The sequence below is a fragment of the Aethalodelphis obliquidens genome, unplaced genomic scaffold, assembly GCF_003676395.1.
Source record: "Aethalodelphis obliquidens isolate GAN/ISIS:26980383/991018 unplaced genomic scaffold, ASM367639v1 scaffold91, whole genome shotgun sequence".
Taxonomy (NCBI): Eukaryota; Metazoa; Chordata; class Mammalia; order Artiodactyla; family Delphinidae; genus Aethalodelphis; species Aethalodelphis obliquidens.
This window is the reverse complement of record NW_020838035.1, coordinates 6,049,747-6,067,726: the sequence shown is the minus strand read 5'-3', so window position 1 is coordinate 6,067,726 and position 17,980 is coordinate 6,049,747.

Below are 17,980 nucleotides of genomic sequence, written 5' to 3'. Positions count from 1 at the left end.
CACGTGCAGCTTCCTAATACGTAGTTGGCTTTATGAGTCTGAAATGTAGCAGACCAGGTCACATGAAAAGGCTGTTAATGTTGAGAGGACAGCTGGGGAGACTGGCATAAACTGGGGGTTAGCATGCTTTTTCTATAAAAGGCCGGAGAGTAAATATTTTAAGTTTTGTGCACCATAGGGTCTCTGTTGCAGCTCTTCAGCTCTGCTGCAGCCGCTCAAAAGCAGCCATAGGCCATATGCCAAACAGTGGGTGTGGCTGTGTTCCAATAAAACTTTATTTACAAAAATGAGTGGTGGGCCTGAGTCGGTCCTTTGGCTGCAGTTTACCAACTTCTGCTATAAATTGTGTATTGAAGACATGGAACAGGTCTCTGAGGAATATAAGTACTTATAACAGAGCCTCTGAAAGTATAAAAGTATAAAAGAATCTCCTGGGAGATGTTTCAAAGGCAGAGGTTTCTAGGCCCCATACAAGTTTCACTTGCAATAGAAATCCAAGCTTGAGTTTAAGGGATGGACAGTGAAATGAGCCTAAAGAAGAAGGGGAGAGGGCAGCTTCTTGGAGCCTGGTGGAAGGGGCTGTGTACAGCACCCCTAAGAAGTCAAGAGTAATTAGGACCACACGTCCTCCATTGACCATAGCAACAAAAAGTTTGGGTTTAGTGGTGGGCGCAGAAGCCTGCCTGTGGTGGGTGGAGAGGCCCAGGGAAATGAAAACAGAAAATAGTGGCCCTAGACAGCCTTTGATGAAGGGGAAAGCGAAGGTGGCTTTTAATTGGAAGAAGAGTTTCCAGGGAAATGTTTGTTTTAAGGTAGGAGAGACATCCTCACATTTAAAAGCTGATGACAAGAAGCCAGTGGAGAGGGGAGGCGAGGAGCTCAGGAGAGAGGGGGCAGCCGATGTTCAGAGCCAGGACGCTGAAGACGCAGCTGTTGGGCGACCAGGGTTTCACGGGAATAAGCATATTTATAAACAGAATAAAAGTGAAGTGTCAGTTGCAGGTAAATTTAGAGGCAAGAAGATAAAGTAAAAAAAAAAAAAAGATAAAGTGATTGCAACTGACGGCCTCTTGGGTTTTCCTAAGCTAGGCCTTAGGTCATCTGCTAAAGGTGAGTGGGAAGGTCCTGTAGCTGGTAGGCTGGAGGGGATGAAGATCCCGCTGCAGAAGGTGGGAGAGAGAAGCAGGTAGGGAAGAGGAAGAGTTGTGGGTGCGCTCTGCATCGGATTCAAGTCCAGATCCTCCAACAAGCCTTCATTATCCCCTCCTGGGTGGTTTCCACTTTTGTTCATTCAGTCTAAGAATGCCCATGGTGTGCCCATTGCATGCCGGGCTAGAGTGGAAGATGCAGCCTCAGTGGAACGTCATCCTTGCTCTCGGGGAGACATAGAATAAAGAAGTGCGAGGTGACACCTGTAGGAAGAGGTAACCAGAGCTCCACACAGACACACACACACACACACACACACACACACACACACCCCCCACAGGAGTCAGGACTCTGTGTTACACTTTGCGTGCATGCCCTGCGCGCCCACCCAGGAGGCTCGCTGCCGTTTCACAAACCTGCCGGCTCTCTCCCTGTCCAGGTATTAAAACTTGCAGCCATCGTCAGAAGCCTAACCCAAACCCCGTCATGTCTTCTTCTCCCCTTAAACACCTGGGACATTGCACCTCAATAAAGCGAGGGAGGGAGATGAGGCGAGAAATGCCGAGGAGAGCCTGATTCCAAGGCAAGCAAAACCCGACAAAGAAAGTCTGCTTAGAAGTCACCGTTCCTGCATGGCAACTTTTTATCCGAAATGAATGACCTGGAATCTGTTACGATGACAAAAGCAGGAACAAGCATCAGAAAACTCGAGGCTGAATCTATCCTGGAAGTAATCACCTCATTCTCATATCCTCCCGTCAAAGAACATTCGGCACTTCTACTCAAAACAAGGTTGTCAAATCAATTAAGTGTATCGATCACCCCTTTCCAGTACTATGTTGCATGAATAATGGAGCCGTATTTTAAGTCAAAAGATCGTTTTCTATTCTGGACGTGTAAGGTAAAACCATTATACATAATAGATCAAATTAATTGAATTATTACCTGTAAAGTTACCAGTAATGGCTTTCACGGAGTTAGCTGTAATCATTGCCAGTGGCATTAATTGTAGTGAATCTATGTTCATTTTCCTAAGAAAGCTATAATACATTGCGTCTTGGGCTATACAGCAAATGCGTAAGGAATCAGAACCATTTACTTGGCAAATCACTCCAAACACTGTCCAAAGCAATTATTCAAAAATTCACATACAACAACTGAAGTTTTTGCCATTTATAGGTTGAAAAGAAGTGTCCAAAGGCATATTCTTATAAATCTTATACATTAGCCTCATCTTGAGGTTTTATTTCTTGTTGTGATTCAATCTCTGTTGAGACTAGGAATTGGTAAACTAGTCGAATTCCTATCAATTTGCAGACTCTTGCCCACAGCTTGTTATGCCCAAAGGAAGAGTCACGGACTCTCCTTGACCATGAAGGTGAGAAACGATGAAGAGTCCATTTAGGTTAGAAACAGAAATTCTTTCTGAGGTTTAAGTAGACAGAGCAAGCAGAGAAAAGAAAACTTCCTTAATCTACAAATCTTAAGAGATGACCCCAGGACCTTTGCGCTCTTAACACGTTTTAACAAAATTTATAAAACCACATCTTCTCATTTATTTATGATTCAACAAGTATTTATTGAGCACCCGCTGCATGCTTGATACTGTTCTTTCTGTAGGAGGTAGAACGCTGATGCACAAAGTTTCTCTTTCATATTATAATATGGCCTCATGGGGAGGGTCTGTGTGGGAGAGTGGGGCAGAGAGTAAGTGGAGAGCTCTCTACTCTCTGTCATTTTTCGCCCACCACTAACTGCTTCCTTGATTCTCAGTCTGGTCATTGTGGACTGTGACCCAGCCCCATCCATCTCATTCTAAATGGATCTCTCTCAATAAGCGTCTGCTTTTGTTGCTAACACCTGACTGTATATCCTGATTTTTTTTTCAGTTCTTGATTTTATTTCCCCTGCAGATTGCCAGATTCTCTCTTGGTGTATTAACTTCTCTGCCTTGCCCAGTTTCTTCTAATAATAGGATCCCTCCTTCCTTTTGGAATCCTCCCTCACTCCACATGGAAAGAGATGTAACGCACGTTGTCTGGACCATTTCCCTGCAGGAGGCATATGGCTGAGACTTGGCAGTTAGTGGAGCCCGGCACACTGGCCACAGGTCAGGACTGGGTGTATAACCCCACCAGGCCCATCAGAAATCTCTGCTTTCCATCCCAAAGAGCAAGAAAATTGCTGGTGTCTTCAGGTTCGTGGTACTGGAAGTATTTAATACCCTTTCTCCCAGCTGCTAGGACGAAGTCTGCATAGGATACGAGGGTTGAGGATAGTACAGTTCAATATCTCCTCCTGTGACACAGCCTCCTTGTTATACACTAGATAGCTTGTATTCTGCCCCCTTAGTGGTTATTTTTGTCCTGATAGCCTGCCACATTTTCCTAACACTTAGCAATACCTGAAAATGTATTATTATTTTCTCCTTCTTTATTCTTCTCTCTCAATGGAATGTAAGCCCTTTGATATCAGGGATTTTGTTCTGTCTTCTTTTATTCTCCACTTAACATTGACACCTAAAACAGTGTGTGGTTCTTTACAAGAACTCCAGATACTTTTAAGGAAAGAAAGAAGGATTTCTTGAGCCAGTTCCATGATGTTTTATTTTCCATACTTCATTATTGTAATATTAAAAGTACATTTACTTTAATATATGGTCGGTTAGGTCTACCCTTATTCATTGCTGGTGGGAATGTACTGTGGTACAATCACTTTGGAAAACTTCTAGTTTCTAATAAAGTTAATGAACTTCCATGTGACACAGAAATTCCACTTGTGGGTAGATAGCAAAAAGAAATGAGTGTTCATGTCTACAAAAAGAATTATGGAGTGTCCTTCCCCCCGTGGTGAACCACAGCTTCCCCCAGCCTCTGCAGGAGCCCTTCCAACACTAGCAGACTGAGTCCCAACCATCAGTAAGCCAGCACAAGCCTATTAGATAGTCTCATCCACCAGAGGACAAACAGCAGAAGCAAAAAGAACTACAGTCTTGCAGCCTGTGGAACAAAAACCACATTCACAGAAAGATAGACAAGATGAAAATGTGGAGGGCTATGTACCAGATGAAGGAACAAGATAAAACCCCAGAAAAACAACTAAATGAAGTGGAGATAGGCAACCTTCCAGGAAAAGAATTCAGAATAATGATAGTGAAGATGATCCAGGACCTTGGAAAAAGAATGGAGGCAAAGATCAAGAAGATGCAAGAAACGTTTCACAAAGACCTAGAAGAATTAACAAACAAACAGAGATGAACAATACAGTAACTGAAATGAAATCTACACTAGAAGGAATCAATAGCAGAATAACTGAGGCAGGAGAACAGATAAGTGACCTGGAAGACAGAATGGTGGAATTCATTGCTGCAGAACAGAATAAAGAAAAAAGAATGAAAAGAAATGAAGACAGCCTAAGAGACCTCTGGAACAACATTAAACGCAACAACATTTGCATTATAGGGGTCCCAGAAGGAGAAGAGAGAGAGAAAGGACCCAAGAAAATATTTGGAGAGATTATAGTTGAAAACTTCCCTAACATGGGAACGGAAATAGCCACACAAGTCCAGGAAGCGCAGTGAGTCCCATGCAGGATAAACCCAAGGAGAAACACGCCGAGACACATAGTAATCAAATTGGCAAAAATTAAAGACAAAGAAAAATTATTGAAAGCAGCAAGAGAAAAACGACAAATAACATACAAGGGAACTCCCATAAGGTGACGAGCCGATTTCTCAGCAGAAACTCTACAAGCCAGAAGGGAGTGGCATGATATACTTAAAAGTGATGAAAGAGAAGAACCTACAACCAAGATTACTCTACCCGGCAAGGATCTCATTCAGATTCGATGGAGAAACCAAAATTTACAGACAAGCAAAAGCTAAGAGAATTCAGCACCACCAAACCAGCTCTACAACAAATGCTAAAGGAACTTCTTTAAGTGGGAAACACAAGAGAAGAAAAGGACCTACAAAAACAAACCCAAAACAATTAAGAAAATGGTCATAGGAACATACATATAGATAATTACCTTAAACGTGAATGGATTAAATACTCCAACCAAAACACACAAGCTTGTTGAATGGATACAAAAACAAGACCCATATATATGCTGTCTACAAGAGACCCACTTCAGACCTAAGGACACATACAGACTGAAAGTGAAGGGATGGAAAAAGATATTCCATGCAAATGGAAATCAAAAGAAAGCTGGAGTAGCAATTCTCATATCAGACAAAATAGACTTTAAAATAAAGAATATTACAAGAGACAAGGAAGGACACCACATAATGATCAAGGGATCAATCCAAGAAGAAGCTATAACAATTATAAATGTATATGCACCCAACATAGGAGCACCTCAATACATAAGGCAACTGCTAACAGCTGTAAAAGAGGAAATCGACAGTAACACAATAATAGTGGGGGACTTTAACACCTCACTTACACCAATGGACAGATCATCCAAACAGAAAATTAATAAGGAAACACAAGCTTTAAATGACACAGTAGACCAGATAGATTTACTTGATATTTATAGGACATTCCATCCAAAAACAGCAGATTACACTTTCTTCTCAAGTGCACACGAAACATTCTCCAGGATAGATCACAGCTTGGGACACAAATCAAGCCTCAGTAAATTTAAGAAAATTGAAATCATATCAAGCATCTTTTCTGACCACAGTGCTATGAGATTGGAAATGAATTACAGGGGAAAAAAATGTAAAAAACACAAACATATGGAGGCTAAACAATACATTACTAAATAACCAAGAGATCACTGAAGAAATCAAAGAGGAAATCAAAAAATACTTAGTGACAAATGACAATAAAAACACGACAATCCAAACTCTATGGGATGCAGCAAAAGCAGTTCTAAGAGGGAAGTTTATAGCTATACAAGCCTACCTCAAGAAACAAGAAAAATCTCAAATACCTGATCTAACCTTACACCTAAAGGAACTAGAGAAAGAAGAACAAACAAAGCCCAACGTTAGCAGAAGGAAAGAAATCATAAAGATCAGAGTGGAAATAAATGAAATAGAAACAAAGAAAACAATAGCAAAGATCAGTAAAACTAAAAGCTGGTTCTTTGATAAGGTAAACAAAATTGATAAACCATTAGCCAGACTTATCAAGAAAAACAGGGAAAAACTCAACTCAATAAAATTAGAAATGAAAAAGGAGAAGTTACAACAGACACTGCAGAAATACAAAGCATCCTAAGAGACTACTACAAGCAACTCTATGCCAATAAAATGGACAGCCTAGAAGAAATGGACAAATTCTCAGAGAAGTCTAACCTTCCAAGACCGAACAAGGAAGAAACAGAAAATATGAACAGACCAATCACAAGTAATGAAATTGAAACTGTGATTAAAAATCTTCCAACAAACAAAATTCCAGGACCAGATGGCTTCACAGGTGAATTCTATCAAACATTTAGAGAAGAGCTAACACTCATCCTTCTCAGACTCTTCCAAAAAATTGTGGAGGAAGGAACACTCCCAAACTCATTCTATGAGGCCACCATCACCCTGATACCAAAACCAGACAAAGATACTACAAAAAAGGAAAACTACAGATCAATATCACTGATGAATATAGATGCAAAAATCCTCAACAAAATACTAGCAAACAGAATCCAACAACACATTAAAAGGATCATACACCACGATCAAGTGGGATTTATCCCAGGCATGTGAGGATTCTTCAATGTAAGCAAATCAGTCAATGTGATACACCATATTAACAAACTGAAGAATAAAAACCATATGATCATCTCAATAGATGCAGAAAAAGCTTTTGACAAAATTCAACACCCATTTATGATAAAAACTCTCCAGAAACTGGGCATAGAGGGAACCTACCTCAACATAATAAAGGCCATATACGACAAACCCACAGCAAACATCATTCTCAATGGTGGAAAACTGAAAGCATTTCCTCTAAGATTAGGAGCAAGACAAGGATGTCCACTCTTACCACTATTATTCAACATAGTTTTGGAAGTCCTAGCCTCAGCAATCAGAGAAGAAAAAGAAATAAAAGGAATACAGGTTGTAAAAGAAGAAGTAAAACTGTCACTGTTTGCAGGTGACATGATACTATACATAGAGAATCCTAAAAGTGGCACCAGAAAACTACTAGAGCTAATGAATGAATTTGGTAAATTTGCAGGATACAAAATTAATGCACAGAAATCTCTTGCATTCCTATACACTAATGATGAAATATCTGAAAGAGAAATCAAGGAAACACTCCCATTTCCCACTGCAACAAAGAGAATAAAATACCTAGGAATAAACTTACCTAGGTAGACAAAAGACCTGTATGCAGAAAACTATAAGACACTTTTGAAAGTAATTAAAGATGATACCAACAGATGGAGAGATATACCATGTTCTTGGATTGGAAGAATCAATATTGTGAAAATGACTATATTACCCAAAGCAATCTACAGATTCAGTGCAATCCCTATCAGATTACCAATGGCATTTTTTACAGAACTAGAACAAAAAATCTTTAAATTCTTATGGAGACACAAGACCCTGAATTGCCAAAGCAGTCTTGAGGGAAAAGAATGGAGCTGGAGGAATCAGACTCCCTGACTTCAGACTATACCAGAAAGCTAAAGTAATGAAGACAATATGGTACTGGCACAAAAACAGAAATATAGATCAATGGAACAGGATAGAAAGCCCAGAGGTAAACCCAAGCACCTATGGTCACCTAATCTATGACAAAGGAGGCAAGGATATGCAATGGAGAAAAGACAGTCTCTTCAATAAGTGGTGCTGGGAAAACTGGACAGCTACATGTAAAAGAATGAAATTAGAACACTCCCTAACACCATACACAAAAATAAACTCAAAATGGATTACAGACCTAAATGTAAATCCGGACACTATAAACTCTTAGAGGAAAACACAGGAAGAACACTGTTTGACATAAGTCACAGCAAGATCTTGTTTGATCCACCTCCTAGAGTAATGGAAATAAAAACAAAAATAAACAAATGGGACCTAATGAAACTTCAAAGCTTTTGCACAGCAAAGGAAACCATAAACAAGATGAAAAGAGAACCCTCAGAATGGGAGCAAATATTTGCAAACGAATCAACGGACTAAGGATTAATCTCCAGAATATATAAACAGCTCATGCAGCTCGATATTAAAAAAACAAACAACCCAATGCAAAAATGGGCAGAAGACCTAAATAGACATTTCTCCAAGGAAGACATACAGGTGCCCAAGAAGCACATGAAAAGCTGCTCAACACTAATTATTAGAGAAATGCAAATCAAAACTACAATGAGGTGTCACCTCACACCAGTTAGAATGGGCATCATCAGAAAATCTACAAACAACAAATGCTGGAGAGGGTGTGGAGAAAAAGGAACCCTCTTGCACTGTTGGTGGGAATGTAAACTGATACAGCCACTATGGAGAACAGTATGGAGGTTCTTAAATAACTAAAAATAGAATTACCATATGATCCAGCCATCCCACTACTGGGCATATACCCAGAGAAAACCACAATTCAAAAAGACACATGCACCCCAATGTTCATTGCAGCACTATTTCCAATAGCCAGGTCATGGAAGCAACCTAAATGCCCATCGACAGATGAATGGATAAAGAAGATGTGGCACATATATATAATGGAATATTACTCAGCCATAAAAAAGGAACGAAATTGGGTCATTTGCTGAGACATGAATGGATCTAGAGACTGTCATACAGAGTGAAGTAAGTCAGAAAGAGAAAAACAAATATCGTATATTAACGCATATATGTGGAACCTAGAAAAATGGTACAGATGAACCGGTTTTCAGGGCAGAAATTGAGACACAGACGTAGAGAATAAACGTATGGACACCAAGGGGGGAAAGCTGAGGGGAGGTGGGTATGGTGGTGTGATGAATTGGGCGATTGGGGTTGACATGTATACATTGGTGTGTATAAAATTGATGACTAAGAAGAAAAAAGTAAATGTAACTTCAGTGGAAAAAAAAAAGACTTATGAAGGATGTTCAGAAGTTCACTCCTAATAGCCTCAAAATGAAAAAGACCCAAATGTCCCTCAACAAGAGAACTTATAAAGACCTGGTATATTCACACAATGGAGAGCCACTCAGGCATAAGAACAAACCTCAGAGAAACTCAACAACAGGGCTGAATCTCAACGTCATTTTGTGGAGTGCAGGAATTCGGACACAAAAGTTACATAGTGTATGATCCCGTGTACATGGGGGTTGGAGAGGAGGCAGCAGTGACTAGTGGGTGATAGATGTCAGAACAAGGGCCAACCCTGGGTGGAGAGGATGGGGCAGTAAATGGGAGGGGCAGGAGGAAACTTTCTGATGGATCAAAATGTTCTTTGTTTTGATCTGGGCGGGGGCTTATGGTTATTTACAAGTGTAAAAGTGATGGAGCTCTAGACAATTAAGGTTTGTGTTTTACTGCATGAAAATAATTCCTCAATATATAAAATGCAGTGGGAAAAAAAATGAAGATTTGTCATGTAGATTCCACCTCCCCACAGGCAAGGAGGAGCTCTAGACTAGTTTCTTTGGCCAGCTGAGCTCATTATAGAGAAACCTCAGCCATGGTCGTCTTCTTTCTGAAGCCTCCCTATTCTCCCTCCTGGGGAAAACTTAGGACGGTGATGTCAGAACCACCCCATTTGCTTTTCTTAGCCCTCTTGAGACACCACCCTTTCTAAAGCCTTGGAATGTTATCTGCAAAGTAGTAAGTATGTAGCTATCCTGTGCCAAGTGATTTAAGTACATAAGCTCGAAGGATCAGAATGTCCCTGAACACTGGAATGAGTGGTTCCATTTTCTCCATGAGCATTTTCTAAGGAAATACTTGCCCTGGATCACACGGCTAGAGGGCAGTAGTGCCAGGACCTAGCACTACTATCTAGCGCATGAGGCTTTACCCCCAACACCAGAGAGAGGGGGCATCCGTTGCAACTCAGAGTCCACAAGTAAAGACATACATACCCCATATAACAGTTTGCTGGAATGATACGTCCATGGTGTGAGGTAGGAAGGCAGACGTGTGGAAACACCGCAAGAAAAGTAATTTACTTTATCCTGGTGTCTAGAGCAGGCATGCTCCAGACTGAGAATTTTCCTTTGTCCAGTTTTGGTTGTCAACTATTTACGTACAAACTGGTCAAATTAAAGGAAACCTCTAGAATCAGATGCATCCACCGTTCAACACTTGTTCTTCCCGCGTGGGTAGGTGTCCACTTTGATTATGACCAGGTGTAGCAACAGTCATTCTTTTTTTTTTTAATTGTGGTAAAATAGGCCATTTTAGCCATTTTTAAGTGTCCAATTCAAAGACATTCATTATATTCACACAGTTGTGCAACCCATCACCACTGCTTCTAAAACTTTTCCACCGCCCCACACAGAAACTCTGACCCATTAAGCAGTGACTGCCCACAGCCGCTGTTCCAAGCCCCTGATAACCTCTAATCTACTTTCCTTCTCTGTGAAGAGCAGCGATCTTTCTTGACGTGATTTATGGGAGGTACTCATTTCTTGCAAGTAAGGGTTGACTTTATTTAATGCCCTTGGTTGAGGATATGCTAAAATTAGGGTCTTGTTTCCCTCTCTGTCGCCATAGACATTTGGACAAATAACTGAATCACTGTGTCATAAAGCACTAACATTTCCAGGAGAGAAAATAACATCTTTTCTCATCTTAAAGGACTGTGTTTATTTTACCAGTAGAGAATGACTGGTGAAATGACTCTGTCAATGTGTGTGTGTGTGTGTGTGTGTGTGTGTGTGTGTGTGTGTGTGTGTATTACAGGTATACATGGTAGAATGAATCATCTCCGATTTAGACATCTATCAGATTCTTCCATGTATAAAAATACATTAGTAGAAGAACCATTTCTTTGCCAAATTCTAACATAATTATGGACAGTAAGACACCCAGCAAATCGTGTGTCCTGAACTATAAATAAGCAGTGTCCTCCATCGCGGAGCAAGTGTACAGCCAGAAGACCTCCTTAACCTCATCTGGCACAGCAGGAGAGCCAGGCATCACCCTGTTATCTTCAGCCACTCCTGTCTTCACAAATAGTGTGACGGCATCTCACAGAGAAGCGGAGATAAGATTTTTTTTTTTTTTTTTAATGCTCACTTCTTAGAAGTCTGTAATCCATTCCCAGTATTTAAAGGTGGAATAATCTGACTGTTTTTACCTGAGACAGAGTTCTGAGGTCAGATTCAAAGCTAAGGGCAGTAATCTCATGACAAAGGAGGGAGCCTCACTGAAGCAAATCTCTCTCTCTGCTTTCAGGATCTCATTCTTTAGACAATTTGCATTGTATATTAATGATGCCGGTCTGGATTTTCTGTGTTCTTCTCGTATCTGACTACATGTTTTTATTGCAGATTTACAAAGGGAAGATTTGGCTATGCTGTCTTGCCCCGGGGAGCAAGGAGATTAATATAACAAGGCAGTAATGTGGGGTTGATTTCTCTGTGTTCTCAGAAATACTCTGAGATTTCTTTTCTCATTGTCATCACTGTCAGTTTCATCTTTTTATCAACAGACTCTTATCACAACCATTCTTTTGTGTAGAGTAGACAGCTGTCAACATTTTCCTATCTGTTAGTTTGAATAGGAAAAGGTCTAATATTCCAAAACTCTTTTCACCCTCTTGCACCTTTGGCTGTTTTAAAACTTTTTATCATTGCGATTGAATGTGACTAGGTATTGCGTCAAATCTCAATTATGACTTTAAATATCATTCTTCTTCCCCTAACCTCTGTCCTTCTTCCCAGTAGTGCCTGAGGGGGTTGCCTCAAATGCGGAACTGAATTTGCTGGGTTTAGTAGTTAATCAAAGCGATTGAATGTGAATTAAATTCAGGCCTCTAGAGACGAGAGTTTATTCACCCTTTGCCAAAGAATAGCCTCTTCTTTTAAGGACCAAAAAGCCTACTAAGTATTTCTTGGCCTTCTGATAGTGTGTGCAGGGTTACGCTTTGTGGAAATGAGTAAGATGTGAGTATAGGGATATATCAATATAATCCCCAAAGGGGAAACTTTACATTACAGAAGTGAGTTATGATGGGCAGTGTGTACCCATTTTACAGACCTTCAAAATGACTATCTTGTAGAGTCTATACTCCTTATGCTTTCAGAGTATGGACTGGTTTTTAGAAAAGCCTTGAAAATTTCATAAAGGCATCTGTACCCTAAAGGGAGGTGTATAGGGGAGAGGAGAGAATTTATTTCTGTGGGCATTTGATGCTACCTGGAACTCTTCTCCCACAATGAAACATTGTCTGGAGGACCGTAAGTGAGGCAAGGATGGCTCTTATTAGCAGTGCCAGTTGGAATCAACCCGGTTTGGGAAGAGTAGCATCACGGACAATGAAAATGATACTTGTTCATTCATAAAGAAGGCTAAACTTGGGTCATCAGAATCTGGTCAGATAGGGCTTGTGAAGCAATGAAACTATGACCCTTTCGTGAAGAAAAGAGATTTCCAAGGCCCCTGTCTTTGACAACATCAGACAGATAGGAGTGACGGAAAGGAGCCTGGATGGAATTCTCCTGTGCTCTTCCTGGGGAATAGTACTGGGGTTACAGCGTAATGGGACTTAGGTGCTGGGAGCTGGCTGGAGCATGCCAGCCTCTGAGAGACCAGTAGAGAGCAGAGCCTAGTGCCAGCTGCACACGGTGGGCAGGTGCTGTCAGAAGCTCGAGTGCATGGGTCTCAGTAGAAGAACGAGATGAGTCACACTTCACAAAACCGGAACCTGTCTGCAGTGCCATCATTGTTCAAGACGGGGCATCACAGGGTGCCCAGCTGTCATCCACGTGCACCCAAGGGAAGACGGGTAGATGGTGGCGATCTCCTCACCTCTGACCGTAGGTGGATAAAGAGAAAAGGGGGGAATTGGCTCTGATGATCACTTTTCCTTTTTCACTCATCACACCGACTTAAGCAACCTCTCCTCCACGTTTTAAAGCCTGGTATAAAATGTGCCCAAACAATTTTAACCCTGCTTATGTTTCAGATGAAGATTGAGTTGAACTAGGCTGTCTGTAATCATTCAAACTAGCTGCATGCCATTGGGCAAAAAGGATATAAATGTTAGTTAAGTGATTCAGTAAACGTTTATGGACCACTAAATCACTGGACCAGAAGCTCTTTAAAAGCAAGGATTGTGTCTTGTTCACAGTGTACCCCTGGTACCCCCTGCATCAGGGCACAAGATTGCATAGGTTCATCAGGGGATGGTTGGTTGAGTGAATAACATGTTCTTGTTATGTATCTGACACAAAAACAAACAAATGAATGCTATTCTCGAGGAACTCCCGGTGTGGAGGGATAACTAACTTCTTACTAGTATCGTATCTGTACTATAAAAGATTATGGTTTATAAATGACAAACAACAGAAATAGGGAGGAGGGAGGCATTAATTCTGCCTTTGGACAGGGGATCGAGGAGGCCCGTGTTGCCCAGTTAGGAATGCGTTTGAAAGATGAAGAGAGGTCTGTCAACGAGAGGAGAGGAAGGACGTGGCTTTCCAGGAAGAGCAAGGGTGTGGACGCCTGGTGCGCGTGGCTTGTCCGGGGATCCGTGAGGTGTCTGACATAGCCCAAGCCTAAGATTTGCAAAGGGGCATGGCTCAATATGGAAGAAACTGTAGGATATGATCAGATTTAAAGTTTCCTAGGGCTTCATCCTTTTTGTTGAGTAGGAAGCCCTTATATCCCATGACGGGAGAGCCGAGATTTAGTCAGCCCATTAGAGACTGTAGATGTCGTTCAAACAAGACAGGACTAGTGTCTGTAGCAGAGTGTGGGGACTCTTTGGGGGACAAAGACGTTGTGTGGATAAGCATGTTGGAGATAGAAAGGACCACAACCAGGGACTTCCCTGGTGGTGCAGTGGTTAACAATCGCCGGCCAGTGCAGGGCACACGGGTTTGAGCCCTGGTCCGGGAAGATCCCACATGCAGCTAAGCCCATGCGCCACAGCTACTGAGTCTGAGCTCTAGAGCCCTCGAGCCACAATTCCTGAGGCCGCTCGCCACAACCACTGAAGCCTGTGCTCCGCAACAAGAGAAGCCACCGCAATGAGAAGCCCGTGCACCGCAACAAAGAGTAGCCCCTGCTCGCTGCAACTAGAGAAAACCTGCGCGTAGCAACGAAGACCCAACACAGCCAAAAATAAATAAATAAATAATAATTTAAAAAAAGAAAGAAAGGGCCACACCATGTAACCTGTGGTTGATGGTGTGGGGCAGAGGGAGGGGTGCAAGCTGACAGAAGTTTCTCTCTTACTCCAGAATCTTTTTGCCTTTCGAATACCTCTATATCTATACCACCCCCAGAAACCCAGGTTAATTATGGTGAGAAGAACAGCCAATGTTTGTATTCCTGCTTTTTGAGTGTTTTGAGAAAATACTGTTTACAGTTTTGCCAAAATCTTAGCCCAATGCAATATTGTCCCACGAATGAATGGGAGGTTTTTTAATGGGCTGGAGAAGGGGTCTTGCATGAAATAGAGCAAAAAAGAGTTCACATTTTTATTACAGAATTAATTATAGAAGCCCTAGATAATTACTGACAGTCAAGGCACCTTTTCCTCTAGAAGATGGATACATTATTGCTGTATCAAACGACATGCAATTTATTTAATTCTAAAAAGAAACAAGATCTCAGTTGTCGTAAAGAATATAAGATTAGATATGGTTCTTGCTAGGGAGCCTAGAAGATGTGTGATAGGGTGCAATTTGGGGTACCCATGCAGCAGAAGAAAATATAACAAATAAAAAGTTCCAAAGTTTTCAGTAACATGAAGGCCATACTAAGACACAAGAAAACTATAAGAAAATAAAAAATAAAACATTTAGTTAGTAAAATCTAGAAAATGGTAGACTTCAGATAAGATCATAAAGGTGTTTCTCACAGGGTGAGGGATGGCTGATGAGTCAGCCATCTGAGGAAGCACGTCAGATTTCTTGAAAAAGGAGATATATGTACACACACATCTGTGTGTGTGTGTCATAGATATTTTTGTATATGTAATTAGTAAATGCATATGCTAGCGCTGTAATGTCTTTGGTTTGGTTTTTGGAATTTTAAATAACAATAAGAATAGAATGTCGTCTTTTTATTTATTTACGTAGGACATGTTTCCTTATATTTCTTTAAAAAGGAAATTGGTATAAACTTATATGGTTTAATTAGCACTGCAAATTAACACACGGTTTTGTTCTTTCGTCACATTAATGATAAGTTTTATTCTTGAAGTCTTCATGGGTTACCAGGGTGTGAGCACCAGGGACTGTTTTCTGTGTAGCAGAATATTTGACTGCATGGTATTAAGAATTTAGAAACTGACTTTAAAATTCTAATAGCCTATCTAATTTAGCTGTGGAAAAGCATCATTTTTATTAGTTATCTTATTCCAATGAAAAACATACATGCCAAAATATTTTTGGAGAAATTAAATTGCAATATCAGTTTTATCTTGAGCAGTTACAATTCATGTGCTAAGCGCAGTGAAATGTGGTTTTGAGAACTTCTTCACATATGCTTACGGAGATTTGGGGTACTTCATAGGACACCCTTTCAGAAGAAACACTGAATTTCAAAAAGTTTGAAAATGTCATACAAATTGAGGGGGAAATCATACAACTTGATAGCCACATAAATTGACTTAAAAAACCACTTTATAAGGTGCAACTTTAATTTTTAGAAAAGCAAAGTTATTACCTAATAAAAACATGAGAGAAGTTTTGCCTCCCCCTTCTGAAGCGTTGTCTGTATAGCAAGTCCCTTAGTCGGGGCTGAACAAGCGTCTTCGGGGGGGTTTTGACCCCTTTCAATTATATACAAATTTTGTGTGCATGTTTTAGAGCGAAGTCCACGCCTAGATGGACGTTAAAGACTTTCTTCAGTATGTGTTTTCCTTCTGCCTCTGCCCTCCCATCACCTAGTGCTGTGTTCAGAATATACTAGAATTCAGTGATGCTGTTGTTGAATTACGGATGAATGTCTAAAACTGGAAATTATAGAAAGAGTGCAAATGTATAGCTGATGGAAGAGAATTAACTTATTAATTGAGGAAGGGATTTAGCAACAGGGAAGGTCATTAGGGGCCGGAGAATTTACAGGGAACCAGATAAAAAAATAAAAGCAACAGGGTATTTTTTTTAATAGCTTTTTTCAATATAAATTTATTTATTTATTTATTTATTTATTTTTGGCTGTGTTGGGGCTTCGTTTCTGGAGAGGGCTTTCTCTAGTTGTGGCGAGCGGGGCCCACTCTTCACTGCGGTGCGCAGGCCTCTCACTGTCGTGGCCTCTCTTGTTGCGGAGCACAGGCTCCAGACACGCAGGCTCAGCAGTTGTGGCTCACGGGCCCAGTTGCTCCGCGGCATGTGGGATCTTCCCAGACCAGGGCTCGAACCCGTGTCCCCTGCATTGACAGGCAGATTCTCAACCACTGCACCACCAGGGAAGCCCCAACAGGGTATTTTTGATACTGCACATATTGTAAGGTTACAGCTTGGTGAATTTTCACTACTGTGAACGTAGGCAACCACCACTCAGATAAGCGAGCAGAATATTCATTCCCAGCCACACAGACCCTTTCTCATGCTCACTCCTGGTCACTAAGCATCTTGCTCTCCACAGCTAACCGTACAATTGACTTGACATTGTAAATAACTTTTGTCTGTTTTGAACTTCACCTACATCATACATCATACTGTATGTTCTCTTTGTGCCTGTCTTCTTTCACTCAGTGCTAAGTGTGTGGGATTCTTCCATGTACCTCCATGGAGCAATAGTCCCTTGATTCTTATTACTGTCTTGCAGTCTCTTGTTGTAACTTTACCACCGTTTATTTATCCATTCTGCTGTTGGTACACATTTCCCTTTTTTTCTCTATTACAAATGGCACAGCTCTGAGTAGTTATTTATTTATTTATTATTTGTACATTCACAACAGTGTGCAACCATTCCCTCTGTCAAGGTCTGTACAAGTTTCATCACCTGCAGATGCTCTAAGTATCCTTCCTTGTGTGCGTTTTCGGTGGATGTGTACACGCATTCTGTTGTGTATGTACACATTGAGTATAATTTCTGGGTCACAGCTATATATTTGGGTTGGCCAAAAAGTTCGTTCAGGTTTTTCCATATGATGCTATGGAAAACCCAAACGAACTTTTTGGCCAACCCAATATGCATTTAAAAATAACAATCAAGAGGGAGGAGATATGGGGATATGTGGATATGTATAACTGATTCACTTTGTTATAAATCAGAAACTAACACACCATTGTAGAGCAATTACACTCCAATAAAGATGTTAAGAAAATTTTAAAAATAAATAAAGATAACGATCACGAAACTGCCGTGTAGCTTAGACATTGACATTTTACAGGCTAACACTGTTTGGGTTTTAAAATACTGTGGTTCATTGCAGACGATTTGGACAGTTCAAAAGGTCACGAAGAAAAGCATAAAAATCATGCATAATGCTCACATCCAGAGACAGCCACTCTTAGTGAGTCAAGGTGTCCTAGCTAACCTTTTATGTGTGCGGACTACTTTTAAACCATTTATTTTTACTCAATCGTGAACTTTGTTTTATAGCTATTCCTTTACAAGATATTTTTAGTGGTTGAATAGTTATTCTATGCTACGTGTCTATCATGGTTTATTTTCCAGTTTTTGGACTTACAGGTCATTTCTAGTTTTCACTGTTTTAAAATACCAATGTTGTGGGTCAATGTGCATCCGTCTTTGTGGGTATATATCTCTGTT